This window comes from Mesoplodon mirus (genome assembly GCF_964341445.2).
Source record: "Mesoplodon mirus genome assembly, chromosome: X".
Taxonomy (NCBI): domain Eukaryota; kingdom Metazoa; phylum Chordata; class Mammalia; order Artiodactyla; family Ziphiidae; genus Mesoplodon; species Mesoplodon mirus.
This window is the reverse complement of record NC_138981.1, coordinates 86145771-86161945: the sequence shown is the minus strand read 5'-3', so window position 1 is coordinate 86161945 and position 16175 is coordinate 86145771. Positions and strand designations below refer to the sequence as shown.

Below are 16175 nucleotides of genomic sequence, written 5' to 3'. Positions count from 1 at the left end.
GTTAATGGCTGATGAGAAGAATGGAGAGAGAGAGAGAGGGAGGGAGGGAGAGGGGGGAGAGGAATCTGTAATTACTGGGTAAATATAAACATTTTAAAGTCTATTGATATATATTGCTCACATGCTTTCTAAAAGGGTTTTAAACCAACATACACTCCTACTAGCAATTATGAAAGAGCTTGTTTGAACACTTTGTCTTCATTAAGTGTTATAGAAACAAACAAACAAAACCTTTGCCAAAGAGTTGCATTATGGTTCTAATTTGCTCTTCTTTGATTACCAGTGAGTTTAACCAGTTGTGTCCATGTGTGAATTTAGTCTATGTCCTTTCCCCAAAACGTTTCTATTTTAGACAGACAGTTTTATTTGCTATAAAAAGCTGAAAGTCAAAGGATCAGAATAGTATCATTATCTCCCCAAATTATACGGTCTAGAGCCTTCATCTTCTTAGAAGTACACAACAAGTTGACAACTTTTGGCTCAGGCTGAGCGGAAGAGAAAGATGATGTATCGTCTGAGAGAGTGACCACCAATGGAACCCAGGTCTAGTCTTAGACTGCTATCGACAGTCTTCAAGCACCCTTTGCTAACCGGGGCCGGCATCCCTCCAGTGCCTTAAGGCTTTGGCTCTCAGAGCTCCCCTTTGGTAGGCGCAGCCCCCTACCAAGGAGCCCGGAGCGCTGTGCGGCCCCTTTAAGAGTCCAGCTCCTCCCCCGCTCCAGGGAAAGTTGCAGCTTTTTCCGCCTCTCGGGAGGGTAAGAAGGGCCAGCCGCCAGAGTGGGGTTGCAGTCTTCCCGGACTCGGAGACCCTCCCCTGAATCCGGTACTGGGACGTCTCGCCTTCTCGCGGCACCTGTTGCAGGTGACAGGTAGGTCTGTGGCCCGCGACCGCCCCTCCGCCCTCGGTCCGGGACGCCTCCTGGGCCCCCAGCACCTTTTCGCTGCCTAAGCGCCCCCACCCCCATCTCGGGGACCTGCGCGCTTCCCTACCCCCTTCCGCTCTCCCAGTCTCTCCTTGTCCCTAGCTGACCCCCTGTTCCCTCTCTCCGTCCGCCTGTGCGGACCGCACCCCCCACGCTTTGACTCCAGTCTGTTGGGGCGGTCCCTCCCCACCACTCTTTCTCCCTGCCGCCCCTGGCCATTTCCCCGGCCCATCCGTCGCCGCCACGGGCTGTGCCCCTCGGGGCTCTGCTTCCTCCAGAGTGGCCGACTTTTCCCGCCCTCCGGAGCCCGGGGCCCCTCCCGGGAGCTGGCCCTGGGGGCGGGGGTGGGGCCGAGCTCCTAGCGGGAACTGCGCCCTTCGGGGCGTCGAGTCATCTTTTCGGGGGTGTCTCTAGCAGCGCCCGGCGGTCGCGCGGGGTCTGGGCCCCGCACTCTTTCCGGACCTCTGACCTCGTGGCGTCCGCTTCCCTGGATCCGCCGCAGGTTAAAAGGCTGGAGGCCGATTGGCCCCGAGCCCTGCCCCGGTGGGCACCCTCTGCGCTTGGGCTGGGGACCCAGCTGTGTGCTCTGGAGCTGAGCCGCTTTATCTTGCCATCCTTCTTCCAGCAGGCAGCGGGGGTACCCTTCTGGAGGAGGGTCCCACAGCCCTCAGAAGGGACACAGAACGCTTCCATCTTCGGTGATGGTTTGTAAAGGGGCAGAAAAGATGTCCCTCCAGCCCTTAATGTTGAATAAAATGGTTAGGTTTTTTGGTGGTGAAATCATTTGGTGAGAATTTTGGTGACTCGAACAGGTGATGTTTCTCATCAACCAAAGTTTTCTTCCCCCAGTAGCCTGCCAGCTTCTTCAGGACCAGAGGACCTAGCATTCCAGAATACTGCTTTAGGCAGGGTTGATCCTAGGCCTTGTACATTTGTGCCAGAAATTAGTCTTCAGTACATCTTGTACCTTCTATTTTTAACTGGCTTCTTTTCTGCTTTCAGCTCCCCATCCCCACCCCTCATAAATCCATTAATATTAAGGTGTTAATGACCTTATGTGTTTGCCCGCTGGTCTGTGGAGAGAACAATGTTTAATGCAAAGAGTTGAGGCCCTAGTGAAGTTTTCTGCTGTAGTTGTAGCTGTTGGTGTTTTTGTTTTTGTTTAAAGCACCTGCTGGAAATCCTACTAGAAAAAGACCACCGACTTGGCTTGTGAGACTTTTCCTAGCAGGGGATGAACATTTCTGGTAGCACAATTTCAGGTGCCTCTCGCTAGGCTAGAGCAGTGAAATGAAGTTTGGAGGCCTGTTCAGGGATAATTGGTCTGTGAGTGTATGTGGCATTCTGATTTTTTTTAAAAAAACATTGTTTATTATTATTTTTAATTAATTTTTATTGGAGTATAGTTGCTTTACAATGTTGTGTTAGCTTCTACTGCACAGCAACATGAATCAGCCGTACATATACATATATATATCCCCTCCCTTTTGGATTTCCCTCCCATTTAGGACCCCACAGTGCATTAAATAGAGTTCCCTGTGCTATACAGTAGGTTCCCATCAGTTGTCTATTTTATACATGGTATCAATAGTGTATATATGTCAATCCCGATGTCCCAATTCCTCCCTGTGGCATTCTGGTTGATACTCTCTGAGCTTTTCCCCTTAAAGGCTGCTACTAATCATGGTTGTTAGTATTCATTGAGCCAGGGACTGTGATAAATTCTTTACATAATTATCTCACATAATCCTAATGATAAGTGTATGTGCTAGGCACTACAATTATAAGCACGCTATGATGAAAGGGAGACTCTGAGAGTTTAAGTGCTTTGTCTCAAATCACCCAACTAATGAGAGGCAGAGTTGGGTCATCTGACTGCCAAACTGTGTTCTTATCCCCTATCACACCACCTCTGCTGTCTTGGATGTTAGGAACACTAAATAGCTCACAGGTGAGGACTAAGTGATTAAAAATTTCCCTTCCAAGCTGAAGCCTAAGTTTTGGTCCTTGACTCCACCTCAGAGGCACTGCAGAGACTTTGGACCACTTACCTCACTGATGTCTTACCCACTTCACTTCCAACGTGAGGCTGGTTGCCACGTTGCCACTATAAGTACACACCCCTGGGTGTACCTAATTGAATGAAACCTTTGGGGATCTCAACTCAGAAGGAATTGTCTTGAAGTTAGAGAGGGTGACCCTGGATTCTAGGGATGTGTGCCTGACTCAACTTTTTCCTTTCCTGCTGGCTAGGGGAGAAATGAGGGTGTGGAAAGGGATAAGGATTTCCCAACAGCCAGGCCAGAGAGCCTGAGGGTGAGTGTGTGCTTGTTTTATCGTGGGATGGATGGAGTACCTTAGGGAGGGACAGTCCACAAGAAAATGTCCTTTCTGATTCCATCTCTGGGTCTTTGCTCAAGTTACTCCTTTTTTTTTTCCCCTGAAGAGAGACTTTCCCACCCATGACCACTCTCCTGCCATTAATTCATATTCATCTCAAGATTTAGCGCTAAAGTCACCTCCTTTGGGACAGCCTTACTGAACACACAGTTCCTTCCCCTAAGCAGACTTACCAGTTATTCTGTGTCCTAAAGCACTTTGTTTACACCTCAGGAAAATTCCTTAACACCTCTCTCAGTTGGTTTTCCACCTGGAAGGTACCTCTCTGAGTACAAGGTCTAGATCTTAGAGCTCCCTTTGTCTTGAGCACAAGAGATTAACAAATATTTGTGCTAGGAACTGGGGATACCATGCCTTCAAGGGCCTGAGGTCAGGTGATGGTGGGATTGAAGTACAGAAGACACCTTTTTGAGGCACTTGAAATCTGACAGCTCGGAGTTTGTACTTAAATGTCACCTTAGTGAGGCCGTTCTTAACCACCCTATTTAAGCTTCCCTGAACATTCTATATGCCTGAACATTCTATATGCCCCTTCCCTACCTTATTACTCTAATGTAATATATTATGTATTTTATTCATTTTTCTTTCTTATTGTCTGTCCCTCTCTGCCCTCCATAACGGAAGTTCCATGTGGGCAGGGATTGCCGTCTGTGTTATTCACCAGTGGACCCCAGCATCCATAACAGAGCCTGGCACATCCTAGGTGCTAGCTAATATTTGTTAATTGAATTAATGAATGACATTACCATGCTAGGGATTGGCACTCTTTTGTGTTCTCCTGGACATGAAACTAAGTGTCCCCAGTCTGCCCCAGGCCCAGTTCTCACACAGCTTTGCTGTGAGAGTGCATGCCTGATGGCAACTTTGACCTAGTTGGAAGTACTTCCTTTCTTTTCAAGGCATGAGTCTCTGGATGGAAACTTCTAAAGTTTAAAGTGGAAATGTGAAGATGCTGTACTTCTTGTGGGGAGGAAGGGGGGTTGCACTGAGAAGAGGGAGTATGGCTTGTCAGATGTCTTGAGGCGTTTGTTCAGTGAGCTCATAAGAAGCTGGAGAAAGTTCCTGTGTGATAGGGAAGTGAACAGCCCAAACGAATAAAAGATGCCAACCAAATTAAGCTTCTGGCCTCAAGTCACTCAGCCTTTTAGGCATGAGGAAGTTATGAGATTATGAACTTTATGGAAAAGCCATTGCTGATTACTACTGGTGTAGTACTTGACGAGTTTTATCCTAGGAGAATTATACAATGTGAGGAAACCACTGTGTAACAGAAAAGAAAAAAAAAAGAGTACTGTTCTATTTAAATGCTTTGAAATATTCAGAAAGAAAAATAAGGCTAGAATCTTTTAAAAGACAGGCTTGGAAGGAGTTGGACAGTGGTACAGTGGTAAATATGTGATTTTCCACCATTTGATGTATGGTAACTTCTCTGAAACTGAAGTTTGTACAAAAAACTTCTACCCAGCCTCCTCTTCTACTCAGTTTATCTCCCCAACCTCTGGACAGGGGAGTGACCCAGAGCTCAGTCCATTGACTTTTCTCTATCCAGAATCTTTCTAGATGCATTCATCCAGCCGCATGGCTTTATTTTCTTTTTTAATTTTTTTAACATCTTTATTGGAGTATAATTGCTTTACAATGGTGTGTTAGTTTCCGCTTTATAACAAAGTGAATCAGCTATACATATACATATATCCCCATATCTCCTCCCTCTTGCATCTCCCTCCTACCCTCCCTATCCCACCCCTCTAGGTGTTCACAAAGCAGGAGCTGATCTCCCTGTGCTATGTGGCTGCTTCCCACTAGCTATTTTACATTTGGTAGTATTTATAAGTCCATGCCACTCTCTCACTTCGTCCCAGCTTACCCTTCCCCCTCCCAGTGTCCTCAAGTCCATTCTCTACATCTGTGTCTTTATTCCTGTCCTGCCCCTAGGTTCTTCAGAACCTTTTTTTTTTTAAGATTCCATATATATGTGTTAGCATACGGTATTTGTTTTTCTCTTTCTGACTTACTTCACTCTGTATGACAGACTCTAGGCCCATCCACCTCACTACAAATAACTCAATTTCGTTTCTTTTTATGGCTGAGTAATATTCCATTGTGTATATGTGCCACATCTTTATCTATTCATCTGTTGATGGACACTTAGGTTGCTTTCATGTCCTGGCTATTGTAAGTAGAGCTGCAATGAACATTGTGGTGCATGACTCTTTGTGAATTATGGTTTTCTCAGGGTATATGCCCAGTAGTGGGATTGCTGGGTCATATGGTAGTTCTATCTTTAGATTTTTTAAGGAAACTCCATACTGTTCTCCATAGTGGCTGTACCAATTCACATTCCCACCAGCAGTGCAAGAGTGTTCTCTTTTCTCCACACCCTCTCCAGCATTTACTGTTTGTAGATTTTTTGATGATGGCCATTCTGACCGGTGTGAGGTGATACCTCATTGTAGTTTTGATTTGCATTTCTCTAATGATTAGTGATGTTGAACATTCTTTCATGTGTTTGCTGGCAATCTGTATATCTTCTTTGGAGAAATGTCTATTTAGGTCTTCTGCCCATTTTTGGATTGGATTATTTGTTTTTCTGATATTGAGTTGCATGAGCTGCTTGTAAATTTTGGAGGTTAATCCTTTGTCAGTTGCTTCATTTGCAAATATTTTCTCCCATTCTGAGGGTTGTCTTTTCATCTTGTTTATGGTTTCCTTTCCTGTGCAAAAGCTTTTAAGTTTCATTAGGTCCAAATTTGTTTATTTTTATTTCCATTTCTCTAGGAGGTGGGTCAAAAAGGATCTTGCTGTGATTTATGTCATAGGGTGTTCTGCCTGTGTTTTCCTTTAAGAGTTTTATAGTGTCTTAGCCCCATGGCTTTAAATGCCATCTGTCTGTACACTCATCATTCCCAAAGTTATGTCTCTGTCCCAAGGCTTTCTTCTAAGCTACAGCCTCATATATCCGATGGCCTATTCAGCATTCCTACTTGAATATCATAGACATCTCAAACATAACTTGGCCAAAACAGGACTCTTTTTTTTTCTTTCTTTTTTTAAATTGAAGTATAGTTGATTTACAGTGTTGTATTTATTTCTGCTGTATAGCAAAGTGATTCAATTATATATATATGTGTATGTATGTGTGTGTGTATATATATATATATATATATATGTACTTACATACATACATACACATATATATACACACACACATGTTTTTTGCCACACCATGGGGCTTGCAGTATCTTAGTTCCCCGACCAGGGATTGAACCCACGCTCTCAGCAGTGAAAGTGTAGAGTCCAAACCACTGGACCACCAAGGAATTCCATATACATTCTTTTTTTTTTAATATTCTTTTCCATTATGATTTATCATAGGATAATTGAATATAGTTCTCTGTGCTATATAGTAGGACCTTGTTGTTTAGCCATCCTCTATTTACCACTTTGCATCTGCTAAACCCAAACTCCTAATCCATCCCTTCCCCAACTGCCTCCCCCTTGGCAACCAGTAGTCTGTTCTCTATGTCCACGATTTTGTTTCCAAAACAGGACTCTTGAGTCGTCTCAAATCCCTAGCCCCTTCCCTCAGCCTTCCCGATCTCAATAAAATGGCACCATCATCTATTCAGTTGCTCAAACCAAGAACCTATGTTCACCCTTGATTCCTGTCTTTCACTCCCCTCCCCACACCCAATTCATCAGTAAGTCCTGTTGACCTGAACTTCCAACCATGTCATTATATTCTTTTTTTTAATTAAAAAATATTTTATTTATTTTTGGCTGCATTGGGTCTTTGTTGCTGTGTGCGGGCTTTCTCTAGTTGTGGCAAGAGGGGGCTACTTTTTGCTGTGGTGCATGGGCTTCTCATTGTGGTGGCTTGTTGCGGAGCACGGGCTCTTGGCGTGCGGGCTTCAATAGTTGTGGCACGTGGCCTCAGTAGTGGCTCATGGGCTCTAGAGCACAGGCTCAGTACTTGTGGCACATGGGCTCAGTTGCTCCACAACATGTGGGATCTTCCCAGACCCGGGCTTGAACCCGTATCCCCTGCATTGCCAGGAGGATTCTTAACCACTGCGCCACAAGGGAAGCCCCATGTCATTATATTCTGTCACGTCTCCATTTCCTCTGTCACCCTAGTCCAAGCCATGACATGCTGCAATAAGCATCTTTGCACAATACTCAATGATGTATGTAGATCTAGATAGACACACAGAAATATTTCTGTGGGATAGCTTTCTAGTAGAAAAATTGTTGGGTCAAAGGATATGCACATTCAAAAAATGTGAATAGGCATCACGAAAGTGTCATCCAAGAGGATTTACAGCCTCACCATTGAGAGTGCTTTTCCTCATGCCCTTGAATGGACAGTCTTTAATTTTTGCCAATCTGATAGGTGAAAAATAGTATCTAACTGATTTAACTTTTATTTATCTGGTCACTGGTAAGGCTGAGTATCTTCATGTGTGTTAGCTATTTGTATTTTTCCTGAGACTTGCTCCTTAATATCCTTTGCACATTTTTCTTTTGGGTTATATATTTCATTTGTTTATAAGAACACTATATTTATTAGGGATATTTAACCATTGCCTACTATACAGTACAAATTTTTTTTTCTCTTTAGTCTGCCGTATGTCGTAACTTTGTTCATGATGTGTACCCCTCTCGTAATCAGATAAAACATACTATAAAACATTTAAAAAACATGCTCATTAGATTTGGCAATTAGGATCTCAGTGATGACATCAGTGCAGTAGGAGGAGAGAGGCAGATTGTAGAGGGTTGGGGAGAGAGCACTTAGAGGGACTGATAAGGAATACAATATACATTTGGAAGAGGCTTGGCTATGATAGGAAGGACAGTGTTTCCTATAGACAGTGGGGCACAGGGGAGAAGAAAATGTTAATTTCGTTCCCTTTTAAATATAGGAGAGAGATGAGCCTATTTATGTGTAGATGGCACAGAGCCTGATCCATGCAAGGTCGCTGAGGAAGCAGAAGGGTGGGGACTTCAGAGTGAAAAGACGGGTTTAGAGAAAGGGAGGTAGCTCTTCCATCGAGACAGGAGGTAAAGAGGGCAGGATTGGTGAAGCTGTGGAGGAGGAAGGAGCTATGGAAGGACAGGATTTTGTGGGAGGTCCCAACTGATGAGAGCAGTGAGGGGTTGGAACAGCATTTGAGAGGGATGAATAGAGGAGCTCTTTAGAGGCAAACCATCCAGATTGCCACATCATAGTGAGCCTAGAAAGGCTTGGATAACTTGAGTTTGTCTCTCCCCAAGTCACAGAACCCTGTATCCATTCTCTCCAACAGCACTCATCAGCCCAGGTGTAGAAACAGAGTGGAGTCAATCTAGTTTGGGGGATTTTTCTGGGTGCTGTGACAGAGATATAAGAGGGTAGGAGACTGGACAGTGCTGCCAGAATAGTTGAAATGACGGACTACTGTGGCTTTTATATCTGTGTCTATCTAAACCTACCATGAACTTGAGTAATTCGTAAGAGATGGAAAATTTCCATGACTTCTACACTGTTTCTTGTTTGTATTTCTGTCAACTCAGGCATCAGAATAGCTTTAGTATCAGTGTCTTTAAACTATTGTTTGTAATTTCTCAGAAAGTATGGGTTGATTTACTGAGAGCCAACAATGTGCCAGTTTCTAGGCTAGGTGCTTGAGATATAGTGGAGAAGAAGGTAGACGATGGCCTTTTTTTTGGTAGAACTTATTTCAGCAGGGGAGGTATGTGTTAAAAAAAAACATAATATATAATCAGTGATTTAATCGCAATTTTGAGAAGTTGAAGTTCGGCTTTTTAGAAATCAAATTTAAATTTATTTATTTATTTTAATTTTTATTGGCATATAGTTGATTTGAAATGTTGTGTTTCTACTGTACAGCAAAGTTAATCAGTTATACATTTACAAATATCCACTCTTTTTAAGGTTCTTTTCCCATATAGGTTATTACAGAATATTGAGTAGAGTTCCCTGTGCTATACAGTAGGTCCTTATTAGTTCAAAACTGATTTGCATTTGCCAACAAAGTATGTGAGTACTTCTTACATCTTCCCTTTTAAAATTAAATATTGTCTTTAAAATTTTGCTTAATTGATAGGCAAGGATAAAAAAATCTTTATTACCAGTAAGAGTGAAACTGTTTCTTTTTTACATCTAGTGGCCATTTGATCTCCCTCCTTCAAGAATTATCTGTTCATGCTCTTTGTTTATTGGACACTTACCTCTTCTTATTTTTTACCTCTTCTTTTTATTTTTCCATGTTTGAAACCATTAACCACCTTTCGCTCTCTCCTCCCTTATCTCTGGAACACTAAAACATATCTTACCCAGTCTCTCTGGCCATTCCCTTTTGATCTCCTTTGAACTTCTTTCTTACCTACTTTGGAAATGTTGGTGTGCTTAGGGATCTGACTACATTTTTATTTCTTGACCCAATAAAAGATAACATATAAGTCTTCCATTCTCTTCTCTGCATCCCATTCACCAGGGGTAACAATATTAAATTTGTATCCCCTTTCAGACATTTTCCATGCCCATATGAAATATTTCTTTTCTTCTTTCCATTCATCTATTCATCCATCCATCCATCCTGTCTGCAATTATGTTACAAAATACAAATGGAATTATAGTTATATATGTTTTGCAGTGTATTTTTTTATTTAATATTTGTGGCATGCTTTCAATGTCAATATATATATAACTACCTCCAGCATGCAGGATCTTAGTTCCCCAACCAGGGATCAAACCCATGCCTGCTGCAGTGCTGCAGTGTAAGCTTGGGGTCTTAACCACTGGACTGCCAGGGAAGTCTTCTACCTCTTTTTTTTTTTTTTTTTTTTTTTTTTTTTGCGGTACGTGGGCCTCTCACTGTTGTGGCCTCTCCCGTGTCAGAGCACAGGCTCCGGACGTGCAGGCTCAGTGGCCATGACTCACGGGCCCAGCCACTCCGCGGCATGTGGGATCTTCCTGGACCGGGGCACGAACCCTCATCCCCTGCATTGGCAGGCGGACTCTCAACCGCTGCGCCACCAGGGAAGCCCCTACCTCTTTCTTTTTAACAGTGACATAGTATTCCATTATATGTATGTACCATAGTTTATTTAATCAGTTTCTTATTGATGCTTAAATTGTATAATTTTTTTGCTGGTTTAAACATTGAGCATCCTTATGATATATGTTTGTGCATCTACTTGAATATCAATAGGAGAAGTTTTTCAAAATGGAATGGCTCCATTGAAAAATGGTCAGTGTTGCTAAAGATTCAGAGAGGTCTACGACAATAAAAACTGACTACTGTCCATTGGATTTAGGAGGTTCTTGTTGACCTTAGAGCAATTTCAGGGGAGTGGGGGGAAGAATGCTAGACTTTGGTGGGCTGAGAAATGTTTGGGGATATGAGGAAGTGGAGGCAGTGGATATGGACAATTCCTTAGAGAAATTTGGCTCTGAAGAGCAAAGAAAGGGTGGTAGTAGGGGAAGGGTTGAGATCCAGAGAAATTTTTTCTTTTCTTCTTTTTTTTTAAATTTAGGAGGACTTAGATGTCTTTAAAGGCTGATGGGAAGGAAGAGGTAATTGATAGAGCAAAGTCCTTACCGAGTAAAGTCCTCATGCCAGATGCGAGAGGATCCAGAATGAAATGGAGAGATTACCCTTTAACAAGAGGAAGGACATTACAGTTGGGAAGAACAAAAAGTGAACAGATATAGATGAAAATAGGTTTATAGATTTGGTTGCAGGAACTTGTCTGAGAGCGTTTATATTTCCCTATGATAGAAGAGGAAAGGTCATCCTCTTAGAGCAGGGGTTGAAGTAGAGCAGGGTTTGGGTTGGAGTTTTGAGGTGCTTGAGGAAGGTTTGAAATATTGTGGTAAGCAGGAGAGCAAGCTAGGACTAGGGAAGCATAGCTGGAGTGTCAGGCAGTGTTGAAGTGAGCTTGACGACCAAGAATTCATACTGATCATAATCTACCAGATTGTGATTATTTTCTCCAGTAGATATCAGTAGTCCCAGTGCAGGCATAACGCACAACAGTTGGGCTCTTCTAGGGTTACGTTTTTATTAGATATTTGCGATGCAAATGGGTTATTGAGGATATTGACAAGAGTGCAGTTGAAACAATAGTATCCATACTGTCTAGGAAAGGAAGTGAAGACAGGAAGGAGCTGACAGGGCGGGAGTGAAAGGTCTATGGAGGACTACCTCCCGGCCATGAGGTCTGAGAACTGGTGTACAGCTGGGGGAGGTCATTGAGTGAACAGGCCAGAAGGACAGGGGATTGTAGTTAAGAGTGGGGTATTTGAATTAATGATATCAAATGTGGAGAAGTCCTGGGTGGTAAGTTCTTGGGTGTGGCTGAATATGCTATATAGTTTTTTGGGGTTTTTTTTTGCGGTATGCGGGCCTCTCACTGTTTTGGCCTCTCCCGTTGAGGAGCACAGGCTCAGAGGCCACAGCTCACGGGCCCAGCCACTCTGTGGCATGTGGGATCTTCCCGGACCGGGGCATGAACCCGTGTCCCCTGCATCGGCAGGCGGACTCTCAACCACTGTGCCACCAGGGAAGCCCGATATATAGTATTTTTGATGCCAGCTCATTCATTCAACAAATATTTATTGTGTGCATACTATGTGCAAGACAGCAGTCTTGGCACTGAAGGGTACCGAAGTGAACAAAACAAAGTCCCTTCTCTCATACAATTTATTATCTAGTGGGAGAGATTATTAATTTTTATAAAATAAAAGGGCATCCTCATTGATATGCTGATTACTGAATGTGTAATACTAAGGTCACATGTTTATGCATGAGGGGCTAGGAAAGTCCACCTAGACATTTTGAGTGCCTTGATTTATTGTAAGTTATATTAACGGAATTACAAAAATTCATATATCCTCCCCGCTTAGAACTTTTAAAGGTACTTTTATATGCTATGTCAGAATTGAAGACAAAACAAATATATAATACATGCAATTTGAACATTTTGGCAGTTTAAAATTTTTTATACTTCAGTATTTTTTTTTAATATTAGGACATTGCTTCTAGCTGTAGACCAGATGTTGATAATACATGTACTAACCTTGTTCTAGGGATTTGATGTAATGTGTAAAGTAATTATGGTTAAGCAGCTTAGGAGGGAAAGAGAGCTTGTATGTTAACATTTTATCTTTATTTTATATTCTCCAATTTTTACCTACTCTTTTGTGTACATATACTCATGTATACATTTATTAATGTTTTATTTGAAAGAAATTAGCATTTATTTTATGTCTTACAGACCTTAAATAACACCTTAAAATTATCTGCCACATATATAGTTCAATTTAAGTTCAACTACAGGTTATTTCACTGTGTTTAAGGTTTCTGTGGCCATAGCTAGATCACAGCATCCCTAAAATTAAAAAAGAAACCAAATGCATGAAATCACAGTTATGTGTGAACATGGGCTGGATTAGTCATGAACCATCGTGATTTCTCATTTAAGGCGACTGCGTGAGTGATTTTTAGGTGATGTGGCCTACAAGAAAGAATTAGATGCTAGCTAGAGTTCAGTTTAGAAATCCCCACCATCTGTGACCCAGGCAGGAGAAGAGGGTCTTCCCTGGGGGGGGGGTGCTGGTTTATCAAAGCTTGTTGACTAAGGAAAGATAATGGAGTTTCACACGGTGATGAGGCTTATTGAAAAATGACAATGTGTCGGCTCTCACCAGACTTAAAAATAAAGTGCTTTATGCGTATAAACCTGGATTTTAAAGTATTCTGTTCTTTTAGTTGTGGATTTTTTATCTTTTTAAAAAAAGCTTTTGGGCTGTTAAGGAAAGTGACTTTGGCAGAGGAGGGGATGAACTGGCCATCCTTCACCCCATTAACCTCATGGGGTTCTAGTGAGCCTGTGTGGCTCCTGTGAGAGGAAGCTTCTAGTGTACATCTTGCAAGCTGGAAAGCCAAATGGGATTTGTCTTAATAAATGCATTTCTTCTGTTGCTGAGGGGAGTGTTTAGACACATGGTCTTGTTTTCTACTTACTTCTATGTACCATGTTTATGGAGATCTGCCTTCTAGGATTGGTGGTAGGTTTAAGATGCCTGGAATTGCTGAGGAGCAGGAAAAGTGTGAAATCATGAAAATAAGACCACATTTCCATGTATTGAAATAACCACTCTGCAGGAGAAATATATATATTTTAAGATATCCCACTTCCCTCTGGCACTTACTTTAGAGAAGTATTAATATATATTATTTTAAGTGGGAATTTCTTCAAACTGTTTATGAACAGAATTTGGTGGTATTGAAAGGTAACCATGTGGATTCGATCTGGAGGAAATTGTCCCCACCTGTGTTTCTAAGCGCTAACAAAAGAGATTATATTTTAGTTACTCCCCCTGTATATACTCCTACCATCATTTAGAAGGGGTGTCCTGGAGTTGGTAGATATATTAAAAGGAGGTAAAACTGCAAAATGCCTCAGTACATGCAAACGCCACATTTGCAGAACCTGTTTTGGAAAGGATTGTGGGGGCCAAGAGAACCTTACTGCAAACCCAAAATCAGAATCTTGTAAAATTGAGAGCTATTATACATTTCTCATTGTTAGGGGAAAATGAAAAACACCTTGGCTACCATAACGCTTTTGAGAATGGACCCCAGTGTGGGCAGACGTGGGTATGCTGAGTTGTAGATTTGCTCCATGGGTGGGCTTGCGGGAGCCTAGACCCCAGCCGACCACTGGGAAACCTCAGTTGCCCTTTTGTTTTGGAGCCTTGATTCTCACTCCTCTATTTTGTCTCCACTCTTGCTTTTCTTCTTTTTGATCCTATTTTTTAAATTTCTGCTATTTTGTTATGTTTTATGCATCTTTGTGAGTCACTTTAAACTCTGTCTGGAACAGTGTATAAATAAATATCTTTTACACTGATCATATCTAATTACTAACATTTGCTTAATATTTATGCTTGTCAGCTACCTCCCTGCAGAGAGGTATGGTGACTTTCCATCTGGGCAAGAATACTGATTCAATTTCTCAAATTTCATAGTAAGATGTCAAAACTGCAGTTTGCTCATATATTTTCTAAAGCATATGGTTAATAATAATAAAATTAAACAGCTACCAAAATTGATTGCTTATTCTAGACCAGGCACTATGCTATGCCCTTTAATCATGATGTATATTTGAATCCTCACAGCCTTAAGCAAGAGCTGTTATTATTAATCACCGTTTTTACAGATTGGGAAACTGAGACTCAGGGAGGTTGAGTAACTGGCCCAAGGTCGCACAGCTAAAAAGTAGTGAAGCTATGCTTTGAACCTGGCTCCAGACCCAGTGCTTGTAGGCACTTTTCTATGCCATACTGCTCTTCATTAGAAATGTAGGACATCATTGGAACTTCCCTGGTGGTGCAGTGGTTAAGAATCCGCCTGCCAATGCAGGGGACATGGGTTCGAGCCCCGGTCTGGGAAGATCCCACTTGCCACGGAGCAACTGAGCCCGTGTGCCACAACTACTGAGCCTGAGCTCTAGAGCTTGCAAGCCACAACTGCTGAGCCCGCATGCCGCAACTACTGAAGCCCGTGTGCCAAGAGCCTGTGCTCCACAACAAGAGATGTCACCTCAATGAGAAGCCTGCGCACTGCAACGAAGAGTAGCCCCCACTTGTCACAACTAGAGAAAGCCCGTGCACAGCAACGAAGACCCAATGCAGCCAAAAATTAAAAAAATTAAAAAAAAAAGAAATCTAGCACATCAGAACTCCAAGTCCTAGTAGAAGAGACTGTTCTGTGTTACAAAACATTCACAGGTCCTGCAGATTTTACACCAGTGTTAATTCTTCAGTATGCCCCTTTTCATCTCTACTACCATTGCCCTCTACTTAGGGCTCTCATTATCTTCCCCCTGGATTTATACCAGAGCCTCCTCAAATCGATATTCTGAAAAATTATTAGAGTGATCTAATGAGTCCTTGCCTTCCCTAAAAGTCTTCAGTCGTTCCCATTGTCAAAGGCTAATTATCCATGTTTCTGAGCATAGCATATTAAGCTCCTCCTTTGATCCCCACCTACCTCTTCCACATCCTTCCTTACAATTTGATATACAGTATCAGTGCGCTCCTTGGCTATACCACATTGCTTTGTGCCTCCATGCTTTTACTTTTGCTTTTGTAAATGCTGTGCCCTCTACCTGGTTAACTAACTGGTAGACATTATTTACAGCTAGTTCATGTGCCACTGTTGGTGTTTCTTTCTAGTCCCCTTTCCCCAAGCTGGAATAGGTGCCCCACCTTAGCATTCCCATAATACCCTGTGTGTATATTTCTTTGATTACCATGTTCTTTTATGATTATATATTTAAGTACCTCCTTCGATAGACTGTGTGTTCTTTGTGGGCAGGTACTCTGCATTGTTTTGTCCTTAGCCAGCTAGCACAGCACTTAGCACATAGTTGGCCCTCCTAACTAGTGAGCATTCTGTAAACAGTGCAGAATGCAGAGCTCCAGGTCAGGGAAAGAAGTAGAATTTTGAAGGCCTGAAATCACACAGACATTCAGAGAGACCTACCAGCACAGGAGAGGGAGGTCTCACAGAAGAATCTTTGGGACCAGATACATTTACATTATTTAATCTAGGATCCAGAAGGGGCTTGAGGGGATGGGAGTTGAAAGGGACAATTGATAAAATAACCAACACAATATCTCAATGTAAACATTTTGTTGACTATAAGCAATGTTGCATGCTCACTCAGCTGTTACCAACCAAAACGATGTTCTCAGTTGGTGCCTTTGTGCATAGGTGTCTGGATCCAAACAAGGGGATTTAGGGAAGCCCTGCATCCCTGGAAGCTTTCTTTACT

General features: G+C 42.4%; 1 protein-coding gene across 1 annotated transcript in view; it reads left to right on the top strand.

The window, feature by feature from the left end:
* The first annotated feature begins 722 nt into the window (after positions 1-722).
* The window catches only part of SYTL4 (synaptotagmin like 4), a 70017-nt gene continuing 54564 nt past the window's right edge, over positions 723-16175 (top strand). Inside the window, exon 1 of the mRNA XM_082609888.1 lies at positions 723-869. The gene's annotated coding sequence lies outside the window, so the exon portion shown is untranslated. The remainder of the gene's footprint in view (positions 870-16175) is intronic.